General features: G+C 40.9%; 1 long non-coding RNA gene across 1 annotated transcript in view; it reads left to right on the top strand.

Annotated features, from left to right (window-relative positions):
* Positions 1–13,620, top strand: part of LOC102149908 (uncharacterized) — a 45,862-nt gene extending 32,242 nt beyond the window's left edge. Inside the window, exons 3-4 of the long non-coding RNA XR_011430800.1 lie at positions 6,390–6,507; positions 11,820–13,620. This is a non-coding gene — a long non-coding RNA (uncharacterized lncRNA). The remainder of the gene's footprint in view (positions 1–6,389; positions 6,508–11,819) is intronic.
* The last annotated feature ends 233 nt before the right edge of the window (positions 13,621–13,853 follow it).

Here is a 13,853-nt window from a genome sequence, read left to right as displayed (position 1 = left end):
TTAGTATGGCTTAGAGTGGCTCTTGCACATGGGAGGATGAGAAATGAGATGCCTTTTAATGAGCCCATCCACAAGTCTAAAAGCTAACTGCACCTAATGTGAGACTGTGAGTGGCAACCACAGCCCCAAAGCAAAGAGGAAATGCCGTATGTTTCCAGTGTGGGAAGACTGCTGGGCCCCGCTGGTCTTATTGGCAACACCTGCTCTCCCAGCTGAGGAGCATTACTGGTGGTGTCATCTTCAAAAGCAAAGGACAGAAAACACAATCCAAGGAAGAACCAGAAGTCTGGGCAGATGGGGCTGGTAGCTTGATTAGCAGGTCCCCGTACTTAGGGAACTGGACTGGGGCCATCACATCTTCTGTTTCCTGTGCCGGTGGTCCCCAGCACTCATCTTGGCAGCAACCCATCACTTGCAAAGTTATTTCACGTGGTCAGGAACTTCCTCTCTCAACACAACCTTCTCACCCCTCCTCCAGTCCACTCCAAACCACATCATCCAGGGTTCCCTTAACATGAGGCAGTGACCTCTGGGTTATAATTTATGGATGTCCTCCAACCTATTTGCTCCTCCACCTCAATTTCCACCAATATTAAGAGAATATCAGAGTTGCAGCCCTCCTTAAAAATAAGATAATGATGCAAATATCTATATAAACATACACACATACTAGGTAGGTAGCTAGATGATAGATGATAGACAGAAAATAATTAAGCCAATGCAGCAAAATGTATTTTTATTTTCTTTTCCAGCTTTGTTCAGATATAACTGACATACAACATTGTGTAAATTAAGGCGTACAACATGTTGATTTGATATACATATATACTGCAAAACGATTATCAACATAGTGTTAGTTAACACCTCCATGACATCACATATTACAATTTCTTTCTTTTTTTGGTGAGGAAGATTGGTCCTGTGCTATAACCTGTTGCCAATCTTCCTCTTTTTGCTTGAGGAAGATTGTTGCTGAGCTAATGTATGTGCCAATCTTCCTCTTTTTGCTTGAGGAAGATTGTTGCTGAGCTAATGTATGTGCCAATCTTCCTCTATTTTTGGTATGTGGGACACCGCCACAGCACAGCTTGATGAGTGGTGTGTAGGTCTGCGCCCAGGATCCGAACCTGGGAACCCTGGGCTACAGAAGCAGAGCATGCAGACTAAACAACTATACTACCAGGCTGGCCCCTACAATTTATTTTCTGTGATGAGAACATTTAAGATCTCCTCTTTTAGCAACTTTGAAGTATATAACACAGTACTATAACTATAATTTCCACACTGTACATTAGATCCTTAGAACTTATTCATCTTATAACTGGAAGTTTGTACCCTTTGACGAACATCTCCCCATGTCCCTTGCCCTCCCATCCCCTGGCAACCATCATTCTACTCTTTCTTTCTGTGAGTTTGCAAATTAAATAAAATTTTAACAATTTGGGAATATGGGTGGAGTGGATGTGGAAGTTCTTTTTACTCTTCTTGCAAACTTACTCTGTCTGAAGTCATTTCAAAGGTAAAATCTTAAAAAAGAGACAAATCAACCATCAGAGCGCTACTATAATTATGATCACAGTTGGCAGTATTTTTTAGTTATTATGAACCCACTTTTTAATGGCAAAACACCTAAGATATTTTTAATAGATTTTCTTTTCATTTTTGTTTTGAGGAGGATTAGCCCTGAGCTAACTACTGCCAATCCTCCTCTTTTTGCTGAGGAAGACTGGCCCTAAGCTAACATCCATGCTCATCTTCCTCTGCTTTATATGTGGGATGCCTACCACAGCATGGCTTGATGAGTGGTGCCATGTCCACACCCAGGAGCTGAACCGGTGAATCCCGCCCAGGCTGCTGAGAAGCAGAACGTGTGAACATAATTGCTGTGCCACCGGGCCAGCCCCTAGTTTTCTTTTTTTTTATGTGAGGAAGATTGGCCTTAAGCTAACATGTGTTGCCAATCTTCCTCTTTTTGCTTGAGGAAGATTGTCCCTGGCTAACATCTGTGCCAATCCTCCTCTATCTTGGATGTGGGACACTGCCACAACATGGCTTAATGAGTGGTGCATAGGTCCACACCTGGCATCTGGACCCACAGATCCCAGGCCGCCAAAGAGGAGCATGTGACCTTAACCACTACACCACCAGGCCAGCCCTGTCCTTTTCTTTTAACTTTTATCAAAGTGAGATTCACATAACATAAAACTAACCACTTTAAAGTGAATAATTCAGTGGCATTTAGTTCTCTGACAATGTTGTGAACCACCACCTCTATCTAGTTCAAAACGCTTAATCATTACAAAGGAAAGCCTATACCCATGAAGTAGTTACTTCTCATCTCCTGGTCTCTGGCAATCTTTGTCTGTCTCTATGAATTTGCCTATTCTGGCATTTCATATAAATGGAGCCATTCAATATTTGTCCTTTTGTGTCTGGCTGACTTCATTTAGCATAATGTGTTCAAAGTTCATCCATGTGACATGTATCAGAACTTCATTTCTTTTCATGGCTAAATAATATTCCATTGTATAGATATGTGACTATTTATATATTTTTCTGTTGATAGATCTTTGGTCTGTTTCCACCTTTTGGTAATTGTGAATGGTGCTGTTATGAACCTGGGTGTACGTGTATTAGAACGCCTGAAATCTTGATGTTTGTTAATGTCTGTTGTGACAAAGTATAAACTCATGCCTGATGCCCTCCCGGGTTTAGACTTCTCAGATATGCAAGCAGATTCTCTTTTGTGCTTGAGCTGGATTGGGTTGCTTTTCTGTAGACTTGAAAGAATGCTGACTGCTACAAAACTTCAAAATACCTTTCAAAATGCAGAGTTTTGGATCTATGGGGGAAAATCTGCTCATTAAGAATACCTTTTTGAAACAAAGCCAAGTAAAATTTTCTGAAGCTCAAAGCCCTCCTGTCCCCTAGAAATTTGAAATGAATAAGAACCCGAAATATTTCTGAACTAGAAGAATGAGCTCAACTAAGCATAGCACATTCCTGAACTGTGTCTGCCGCCACAACCGGATAATCCTAACACAGTCTTGAACCTGAAGCTTTTTGTGTGTGCCAGATTTAAAGAACTTCATAGCACTTTTTGTGAAAGAATTATAACTTTAAAAACCAGTTCTTTCCTAAATCAATGGGTAATCATTTTTAGCAACTCGTCTGAACAGAAGTCCCCAAACACAAATGTTGCCCTTTATTTCTGCTTTCCCCATGTGCTTCCTGCCACCCATCTTTCATCTCTTGTGGTCATAGGAATTTTAGTATGTTCTTTTCAAAAGGCTTCTAGGAATTGCCTCCAGTTTACTTGATGAAATCTTGCACCACAAACACTTCTTCAAAAGGACATTGTTTCATCTGATTTCTGTTGAAGAAAAACCAAGTAATTGGAGAATTTATCTGCTGACAATTTATCTTTCACTTAAAAACATATTTTATCACCTTTAGTTCCCTTTGATCTTGGAGTCCTTGACTCACCTGGTTTGATCTGAGTTCTGCCCAGCTTCCCCCCAAGTGACTGATGTGAGGGATCAGCAACGGACTTTGGCCCTCCTTCTGCCGCTCGAATCTCTCCACTCTCTCACTCTTCCCTCGGGACTCCTGTGGACTGAGCCAATCAAATCCCTGATTTCCAGAAATGTGACATTGATGCAAGACATTTTGATCTAATCTGGCCTGTTCACTTGAACTGAGGTGAACCTAGGAACTATCAGTCATTTTGAGGAACCATGTTTGGCTATATGGTCAGTGAACACGGTCTGAAGAGTAAAAGGAGACAAGAGAGGACAAAAAGGAGGGGGAGGAGCAGGAAGCGAGTGGACAGGTGAGAGGGAAAGGGAGAGAGGGTGAGAGAGAGAGACAGTTTTCTTGGGTTATGTGACTGAAAAGACAGGAATCTCATCTCAGGTGACACTTTGATCAAGTAGATCAATGACATCACCAAGGACTTGAATTTTGCATCTCTTCTCTGTAATGAGGCCACGATAGCTGCCACAAGCCCTCAGAGCTATATGCTTTCTTTCTTTCATCCAAAAGAGATCCAGAATTCCCACTAAAGTCCCATGAGTCATGCTGACTGGTCCGAGGTAGGTCACGTGCTCATCTCTGCATCAATCACTGTAGCTGGGCCGGGGGGCGGGGCAGGGATCGGTGGCAGGAGGGGTTGAGGAGTGGGATGGATTATGTTGATTGGATGAGTCTAGGTCACATGCCCCACCTCTAGAGTTGGAGCTGGGATGAGCACCCTCAGACCCATACGGATCCTCAAGTGGAAACCTGAGACTATTGGCAAGGGGGCAGGAGGGAAGTGCAAGATCGGAAAGAAACCAATGAATGTTCATCACATTGATTTTCTGGTTTGGCCAGACACCTCCATATTTATATAAGTCCTCCTTTTTTTTCTTTTTTCTTTCTTTCTTTCTTTCTTTTTTTGCTGAAGAAGATTCTCCCTGAGCTAACATCTATTGCCAATCTTCCTCTTTTTTTGCTGAGGAAGATTCACCCCAAGCTAACATCTGTTGCCCATCTTCCTCTTTTTGTATATAAGCCTCCTGCGGTGTCATGGCCACTGACAGACAAGTGGTGTAGGTCCACGCCCAGGAACCAAAGCCAGGCTGCTGAAGCAGAGTACACCAAACTTAACCACTAGGCCACTGGGGCTGGCCTGATATAAGTCCTCTTTTTAATCTACATTGGCTTCTGATACAGCCAAAGAACGTTAACTAGGACATCTGACTAGAACAGTGAAGAGAGAAAAACTGATGGTGGCCTAAGTTTCAGGGGAGAGGTTGAACACAGTGGGGTTGTATCACATGGACACTTAGCTTATACAAGAGGACAATAGCAGCTTAAATTGCTTGGGTGGCTCTGCGCACCATTGCACTTTCCATCAGAATGGCAGGTGTGAGCAGCTCTTCCCTCAGCCCCTCTCGGTTCTGTCTTTCCCCCCATGGTGTGAGCACCTCACCAAACGTAATATGATTCTAGTATACATTTCATAAAAATGGCCCTACCCAGCCACTGCTTTAACTGGTACTCAACAAAAGGAATCCAAATGGATGGAGGAAGAACTGACCCAGCAGCGCTTATCGGGATGTCACTCTCCAATGTGGCGTATTTCTGGGGGACTTTCAAAGGTAACTTTCCTAAAAGGTTTCTAAGGAATGTTTTTCTACAACACTTCCGAGAAAAATTTTGCTGATTTATTAAATAGGACTCCATCGTATCCAGTCAGATAACCATGACTTACATGAAGCTAGTGAAGCTGGTCAGTAGGAGGGATAGCATATCACTGTGTCTATGAACATGACCAGTTTGATGGTTTGGCCCATATTGAACAATTATTAAAATGGTTCTCGGTACTTTGCACATGGTCAGTACTTAATAAACACTGTGAAATGAATATGGTTGATTTAGGCAAAATGGTCTTTCTCGGGGGACACAGCTTGGTGAGATAATCAGGACCCAGCATTCTTGAATGCTGTTTTGGGGCATTTCACAATGGTTTAGTGGACAGAGAGAGGTGTCCTAACTTCTAATACCACTTCTGCTATGAGCTATTTGTGTGATTTGAGGAAAGTTATGTAATTTCTCTGAGTATCAGGTTTCCCCCCTGGTGAAATGGGAAGAAAAAGGCTTACTCTACTTGTCTTTCAGAGTTATTAAAAATCAGCGGCCTGTGCTCTCTTGGGCAACTGCTGGATGTCTTTTAGGGCAGAATGAATGCCATACAGAAGGAAAAATATTCAGATGGAAAAAAATGTCAGTGCCTCCAGAGATGGTCTTTGAACAGTTTATCCTGCCTAATGCACCCTTGGATGTTAAAATAGAACTAAGCACAAAATACAGCCCAACAGTAAGCACAACAGTCCTAATGGAGAGGCTATTTCTGATGCTATATTCCCAACTCCCAGCTTAGGCTCTTTTACCCAAAAAGCTCAGGCAAGGTATAAATTATGAAAAATAGTCTCTGCTCCCCAGAACAAAGCCTGATGCTAAATCAAACAATGAAAGAGACAGCAGAAGCCAACCACCCAGTACTAACTTTTCCAAGCAGAAAACGTGAATATAATGGGACCTGCTTATGGTGAATTTAGCTGTTGTGATGAACAGTGAAGTAGAATGGGGCCTAGGTTGTTCTAGGTAGAGCTCAGTTCTGGGGTTGCTGAACCCCTTTTCCTCGTGAAGTTCTTTTACAATTTAAAAATTAAAAAGTTATGTCTTTCCTACATCACCCTAAATCCTGTCCTTAGGTAGCCACATGCTCTCTCAAGAGTCCGACAAGCCTTGTGATGCTAACAACCTGTCTTCTGTCCATCAAAAGGACTGCTTTCACTATTTCCCATTGCTCTGAGGATGTAACTACAACTCTGTATCTCCAGGAACCCGGCATATCCTCTCTTGATATCTACTGAGCAGAAACGGTTGTGTGCGTCCACCACAGACACATCAAGAATGTTTACAGCTGTACTATTTCTAATAGCTCCAGAGTGGAAATAGGTAGGTATTTAACTCTTCAGCTTTATTCACTATTATTTTAGCATCTGAAAACTGTAGGAAATTAGATTAGATTAGAACCCAAGGAGAGTGAATAAGAGTTGAGTAAAATGGAAAGCTTTATCTGTTTCTAGACTGAATTTTTTTGGTAAAAATGAAGTTATTTCAATAAACCCACATCCCATGTCACAGGTAAAATTACAACAAATTTGTTAAGAACTGACACCATTTGGCTGTCTCAGAAAACAATGAGTAAGAAGGAACAGAAATCTCCCCAAGCTAACGCAAGTAAAGATGGATTTATATAAGGATACCAGGGAAGCCTGAGGATCTCAATTGTAGAAATACGACTTGGCAACCACATTCTCTCTGTCTCTGGAGTTGCATGGTGGCTCGCCTCTGCATCTTTCTGCGTGCTGGTTTCATCTCATTTGTCTTTGATGCCTGACTCTCTTTGATTGCTTATTAGCCAGCATGTTGCCAATCAACCCCAAACAATGGCCTTGGCCTGAGTCTATATGAGCCTCCAGCCTGGCTGCTTGACTTTATTTCTTTCTCCCAGGAGATACTTTGTACACTCAAAAAACATTAATTTACTTGGTAGACACTCAGTAAAACTAAATTCCCATGAATCACTTGGTAGATAATAAATACTAATTTTCTTCTCTCCTTCAGAGAATGAATACCATTTGAGTAGAAAAGAATGTTTGTTTGATGATGGGTTAATGAAGCAATATTTTTTTCCTTGTCCTCTACATATACAAGGTAGAGAAAATACTTCCAGTTGGGTGAGTCACGCTTCCAGAAAGACTTGAGGAATTCTCAGACAAGGTTGGCAAATCTGCAAGATTTAACCAGGCCACCACTGTTTCTTAAATCAGCATGCTCTTGTGTCCGTGCAAATGTTTTTCTTTTCATATCCCAAAGGTTGAAATTTATGATTTTATTATATGGTAAAAGAAAGAATAATAAAAACCATTCAATCCTCAACCTCCGGATGAGGGCTTTGGTTGCCCTTTGTGTTAACTCTGCTGTGAATAAAATTCTAAGTCTTTGACTGGGAGTGGATTGAAGTGGCACATAACCTAAATGCTCAACTCTTTCTGATGACGGCTGAGTTTCCATAGAAGCATAAAATAGGATGAGGTCAGGGACCTTCACCAGGTATTCCAGAGATGACATATATGACAATTTCCACTGGCTCACAGACTAGCTCTACAGAGTAAATAGATGTAAGACTATTCTGTGTTTTTCCACAGCCTCCATCCACCCCCCGACTCACATCCATTCCCTACCCTTCCCTTCCCTGCTCTGTACTGGGAGTCTGACCCTTGCTGACCAGAGCTCCTTAAAACTGCTTCTTAGTGTGTTTTGCCAATGGCAGCCACTGGAAGTCTTGCCCTTAGACCCAGGCTATAGGGGCAAGCCCTGAGTATAGACAGCACCACGTATCGTACACACACACAAGAACAAAAACTTATTAAAGGACACATGGTCACCTGTGTCACTTTGAGGGAGAGCTCTCCCATCAGTGAGGACAATGCTTGGAGTATGGGAGAATTTGATGGTAGCGCCCTTAGACAAGAGAAAAGAAGCATTAGTTAACTTGTTAAATCCTTCCCTCTGCAGGAAGGCAGCAGGTTTTTGAATAAAGGAGTATTGTTTTCTAGTAGTGCTCGGGATTGGTTTTCTTGCTTCTCTTTGGATGTTCCAATTCACACTCCAGAAGTATTCACTATTTAGTATGGTATTTACAACAGTTTCACGTGGTGGCTGAGGAATATCCCATGTTGTGTAGATGCAATCTAGATGTCGCTAATTCTGATTCTGATTCTTTACATTTAACAATTGGATGGCCATCAAATGCTAAAACTGCAAACAGATTTATGTTATAAAAACATTTTTAAAGGTTTTATTAAATTTAAAAAAGTAAATACAAATGAGACCTTTATGTAGTTTTTATGTCAATTTGAAATTAATTAATAATTTATTTTTAAATTTTAATATATTTTGAATATTTTAAAACTGTTGAAGAATAAAATTCAACTGAGTACATTTGAAAGACGTCATAGGCTCTACTCAGCCATTCGTGAATCGGGCAGCATCCGATCTAGCAGATAGAAAGGGCGCCAAAGAGCTGTACAAGGAAAGAGATCTTTATAGAGCAAAGTGAGCAGGAACAAGGAGGTTACACTGGGCATCTGCTGATTGGTTAAAGCAGGATTACTTTCCTTATATGGAGCGAAGGGAAGTCTTCGAGCCAGATCAGGTCATTCGTGCTGAGCAGGAAAGCAGTTTGGTTGAGCTAGGCCCTCCTTTTCTGGGAGAGCCAAGCGCAGAAACTGAGTTAAGATTTTGTTTGCTGACATGGGGCTGAGCATGAGCGACTCCATCTTGGGCCTAATCTGGTTACTTTAACAGAACAAAAACAGTTTTTGAAGCAAAATATTTTAAAATTATTATTTTTTACATTTACGTTGCAAGTTTCATGAAAATGCATTGGACTACTGAGTACTTTAAGTACAATTATATTTTATTTTTAATCTTTTAAACTTTACTATCAACAAAACATGAATTATGTGAAATCTAGACATAAAATATAGTAATTTTGGTGAAATTAAGACAAAAAATAATTTTATGGAATACATATACATATGGAATAAATTTATAAATTTATTTTGTATTTTTTTTATTATTTATCCAAACCCTGTTGGTCATACATAAGACCAATCATATGTAATAATTAAATTTAGTTGTCTCTAATATTTTGCTGGTTTTCAATTATATAAAAATCACAGGTTTACACATATTTTTCAATTTTATTGTTATAAAGGTGTATTTGTTGTTTTGGGGCAGGGGTTTGCAAACTGTTTTTCTTAAGAGCCAGATAATAAATATTTTAGGCATTGTGGGCCAGATAGTTTCTTTTGCAACTACTTGGCTCTTAGAGCTTGGAGTGTGAAAGCAGCCATAGACAATACATAAATGAGTGGGCGTAGCCATGTTCCAATAAAACTTCACTTACAAAAATAGGCAGTGGGCTGGATCTGGCCTACAGGCTGCAGTTTGCTGACCCCTGAGACAGGGGAAGCAGACTCTGAAATGGAGATTTGCACGCAGAAAGTTTATCGGGGAGCGCTCCCAGGGGACAACTATAGGGGAAGCAGAATTGGCAGAAAGAGAAGTTGAACTGGGATGCAGCCACAACGAACACCTCAGCCGATCCCATGTGGAGCTCACCATCAGGGATGGCCCTTTAGTATTGCCCCAACTTGAGGCAAAGTGTCCTGGCCTTTATACCTTGACATACTCGGGTGGGGAGGGTTGGGGTGTGATCTTGGACAGCAGAGGGCAATGCCTGGAGAAGGACTTAGCTGCAAGCTGTCAGCACCTCGAACTTCCAGCAACTGAGGAACAAGTGCCTCCATCTTGAGGGATGGGATAATTTTATGTGTCAACTCGGCTAGGCCATGGTACCCAGATAGTTGGTCAACCATTGTTTCGGATATTTCTGTGAGGGTGTTTTGGGATGAGGTTAACATTTAAATCACTGGACTTTGAGTAAAGCAGACTGTCCTCCACAGTGTGGGTGGGCCTCATCCAATTAGCTGAAGGCCTGAATAGAACAAAAGACTGACTCCCTGAGCAAGAGGGAATTTTGCCAGCGGAGAGTCTTCAGACTTGAATTTCAACATTGGTTCTTCCCTGGGTCTCCAGCTTGACAGCCATTCCTATAGATTTCGAACTTCCAGCCTCCATAATCACAGGAACCAATTCCTTAAAATAAATCTCCCTGTGTATATATATATATATATATATACGCATCCTATTAGTTCTGTTTCTCCTAAGAATCCTGACTAATACATGGGAACTAGGTGATGCACCATAATATTTACTACGATTATCAAAGTAAGAGGATAGAACACGCGCAGTGTGTAATCTTGCTTTATAGCTTTTATGTATCTAGACATCTGTGGGCCTCTATTTGCTCTCTTGCCCACTCTAGTTGTGTGCTGGAGCCAGCTCATACTGGACCTCGATAACTGTACGCATCTCTTTCCCACTCCATGTTCAGTGACATCAGATTGGCAGCTTGAAATTTTCATGGTGGGAGTATTTATAACAGAGAAATCAGCAAACACTACAAATCAAGGCTGTTTATTTATTTTTCTGAATAGCTGGTTGTTAAACATTTACTATATGTGACTGCCTAGGTGCCACAAACGTTAGAAGGAGGCTTATCTCACACCAGCAGTTCCACCAGAAGTCCTTGCTGTGTGGTTCCATCTCTCCCCAGCTCTCGTAACTCCATTTCCTCCCCATAACCCTTTGCAATAGGGAGGTAACAGCTTCCCATTGTTGCTTTGCTCTGAGTGCCTTCCCACGCTTTGATTGTTCCCTGGTGAGTGGGTGCACTACAGCCTCCTCATTTGAACCATCTGGGATGAACTCTGTTTCCTGCTGGGACCTTGATACAAAAGGTGACTGGGAAATCTGCCTCTTACTCTACGCTAACCCTAAAGTTCATTGGCCATCTCCTTCTCTCCATCTCCAATTACCATCTGTAGGATCAACAGCTAATAAGATGTTTCATTTTTCATCTTCCTCCTTTCTACCCTATTCATTTCTCCCTCTTTGCCAAAGATACAGGAGAAAAGGGTTAGAATCTGTGCTGTGGCTTAAGTCCTGGTACAGACTTCCAAGATGCACTCCACGGGGACACCACCACAGCCAGTCATTTTTTCTTTGGCCACCTTGGCTATTTCAAATATGTGTCAGTATTGCCTAGTGAGGTTGTTTTTGGAATCCTCAAATATATAAAAGGAAGACAAAGCCAACTGTCACAATTAATTAGAAACAATATGTTTAATTTTAGAAGGCAAGAGTAATAGAAATCATGTGGGACTGTTCATCTCTGTTTGTCTCGTCTCTTGCAATTATTTTAAAAATAAAAACCTCTTTTGGTTTTAACCTGTAATCTTATATCCCTGCATGTCTGACTTATACTTTCAGTAATGACTCCCAATGGCGGGCCCAGGCTTAGGACAAGAGCATGGAGCTCTTGTAGGCTCTCATACCCTGTGCGCATCATGCGAGCGCTCTCATTGCCACCCAATAGCTCTGGAGTTTGGGAAGTTTTTCAGGTCGCCTCTGCTTTCCTAAGCACCTCCGGTCACACTACTTCCCTGAGTTGCATTAGTGACCATAGACACAACATAGCTTTGGTGAGGTGTAATCAAGAGCAATAAGGAGGAACATCTCTGTCTTCTTTTTCATTTGGTCTTGCTAACAGTTCATGCTTTTTTGCTTCTCAGAAAAAAGAAGAAAGAAAGAAAGAAAGAAGGAAGGAAGGAAGGAAGGAAGGAAAGAAAAAGAAAGAAAGAAAGAAAGAGAGAAAGAGAGAAAGAAAGAAAAAGAAAGAAAGAAAGAAAAAGAAAGAAAGACGAAGGAAGGAAGGCAGGAAAGAGGGAAAGAGGAGAAAAGGAAAAGAAAAGAAAGCAGTGGCTATTGGATTGGTCTGTTCAGCTGCTCTGCCTTCTTCTTCTTTTGAGAATAGACCCCAGATCCTCCCACCCTGCCCTCCACCCCAACCAGTGAGGGGTAAGATCCAAGGGAGTGGAGTAGACGAAATCGTCCGACACAAGCTGGACCAATCACATTTTGTTTCCAAGGATATTGCCACTGGAATACAGTTGCTGAGATGTAAGAGAGTTATTTCTGAGACAACTAGAAGTGGCATCCTTGGGAGAAGGTCCCCATGCTACTGTTCACTGAGATTCCTAGAGACACCTGGGGCCTGTCATTCAGCAAGTTGTTTAGCTCTTCCTTTGAATCCACGCGCTGTGCATCGTCCTGTCAATGCATCTCTTCATTTACTTGCAACCCATGAACATTAACTGACCCAGAAATGAGGCCAACCTTCACCAAAGGATGAGATTAGCTTCCTTGAAGCTAGTCTTGAGTTCTTATTGTGTTTCATATATCTAATCCCCACTCCTCCGTCCTTCCCCCAAAAGGAAAAGAGATAGAGAACTAACAAGTGCATGAATACTGACGGGTTACCAACAAAACCAACAGTATAAAACCAGTGAAATATGATACAATCTACTGTTGGTGAGCGCACGTCTCCTGGAGCTTTCCCCCGGTCTCTGTTTTAGAACCTGTTGAAAGACCCGTCTCTGGGCTCCTGCTGACTACAGCTGATGGGTGAGCAGGGAACAAAAACTGGACCTTAACCTTGGCCAATCACATCATCTCCCTGGAAATTTATAAAATAATTTAAAAATTAAATTAAAAACAATCTCGAACTTATAGAAAAGTTGCAAGACAATACAAAGATATTTATTTGTCCCCACATCACATGAGAGGAAGCTGCTGACATGAGGCCTCATCACCATTAAACCATTTAGTGTTTATTTCCTTCGTACAAAGAGCTCCTATATAACCAAAATTCAGCCATCAAAATCAGGAAATTAACACTGATACATTGCTACCAGTTAATCCTCAGGCCCTTCAGGTTCTACCACTGTTCCAGTAATGTCGTATAAAGCAAAAGGGTCCAGTTCAGAATCACTATTACATGTCTCTTTATTACAGATTGGACTATTTAAAGACTCTTTAAAGTGATATACAGCAAAACAAAGCCATATACAAAGGTGTGTAGGGAAAAGCAAGTTCCTCCTTTCCCGTCCCCCAGAGGCAATCTCTGTTACCTGGAAATACTTCCCGACGGTGTATCATAACACAAGCATATGTGAGTACATGGTTGACAAGGCACATCTAAGTTCCTCTTAGCTCAGGGTAAAATAAGATCAGATGTAAGAGTTCCTCCTTTAAGAATGCTGAGTCTCTGTTAAGAACTTTATTGCTTGCCATCCAAACAAAGGTTAAAGAAAAATGTTTCCAAGTGAATACATTTTCCCAGATTTTAACATGAAAGTCATTGCTCACTTGGAGAAGATAAAAATTCTTCTTTTGCCAATAGATTTAATATTTTACTTCTCATTTTATAGAAAATAAGGATCGTTTGTCATTTAGTTGTTTCAAATGCTTGGAACATCTTTTAGATTATTATATGTCATAAAATAACAGTAAAAATAGTTTTTGTTTTTTAAATTGTACTCGTTGATATATAATATTCACAAGTAACAATACTAAGCTGTTCTTAATATTGCACTGTATGCAATCATATAAATGTTTATCTTTATTTTAATAGTATCATGATGAAAAATTCAAAATTCATTCCTGAATCTTAAATATAAGACAAAACCTTTTTTTAAAAACATGAAAAAATGGGCCTGTAACTTAAAATGTGGAGACTCTGACGAGGTCATCTTATTCTACTTGCC

The sequence above is a fragment of the Equus caballus genome, chromosome 22 (genome assembly GCF_041296265.1).
Source record: "Equus caballus isolate H_3958 breed thoroughbred chromosome 22, TB-T2T, whole genome shotgun sequence".
Classification (NCBI taxonomy): domain Eukaryota; kingdom Metazoa; phylum Chordata; class Mammalia; order Perissodactyla; family Equidae; genus Equus; species Equus caballus.
This window is presented reverse-complemented; position numbering and strand designations above follow the sequence as displayed.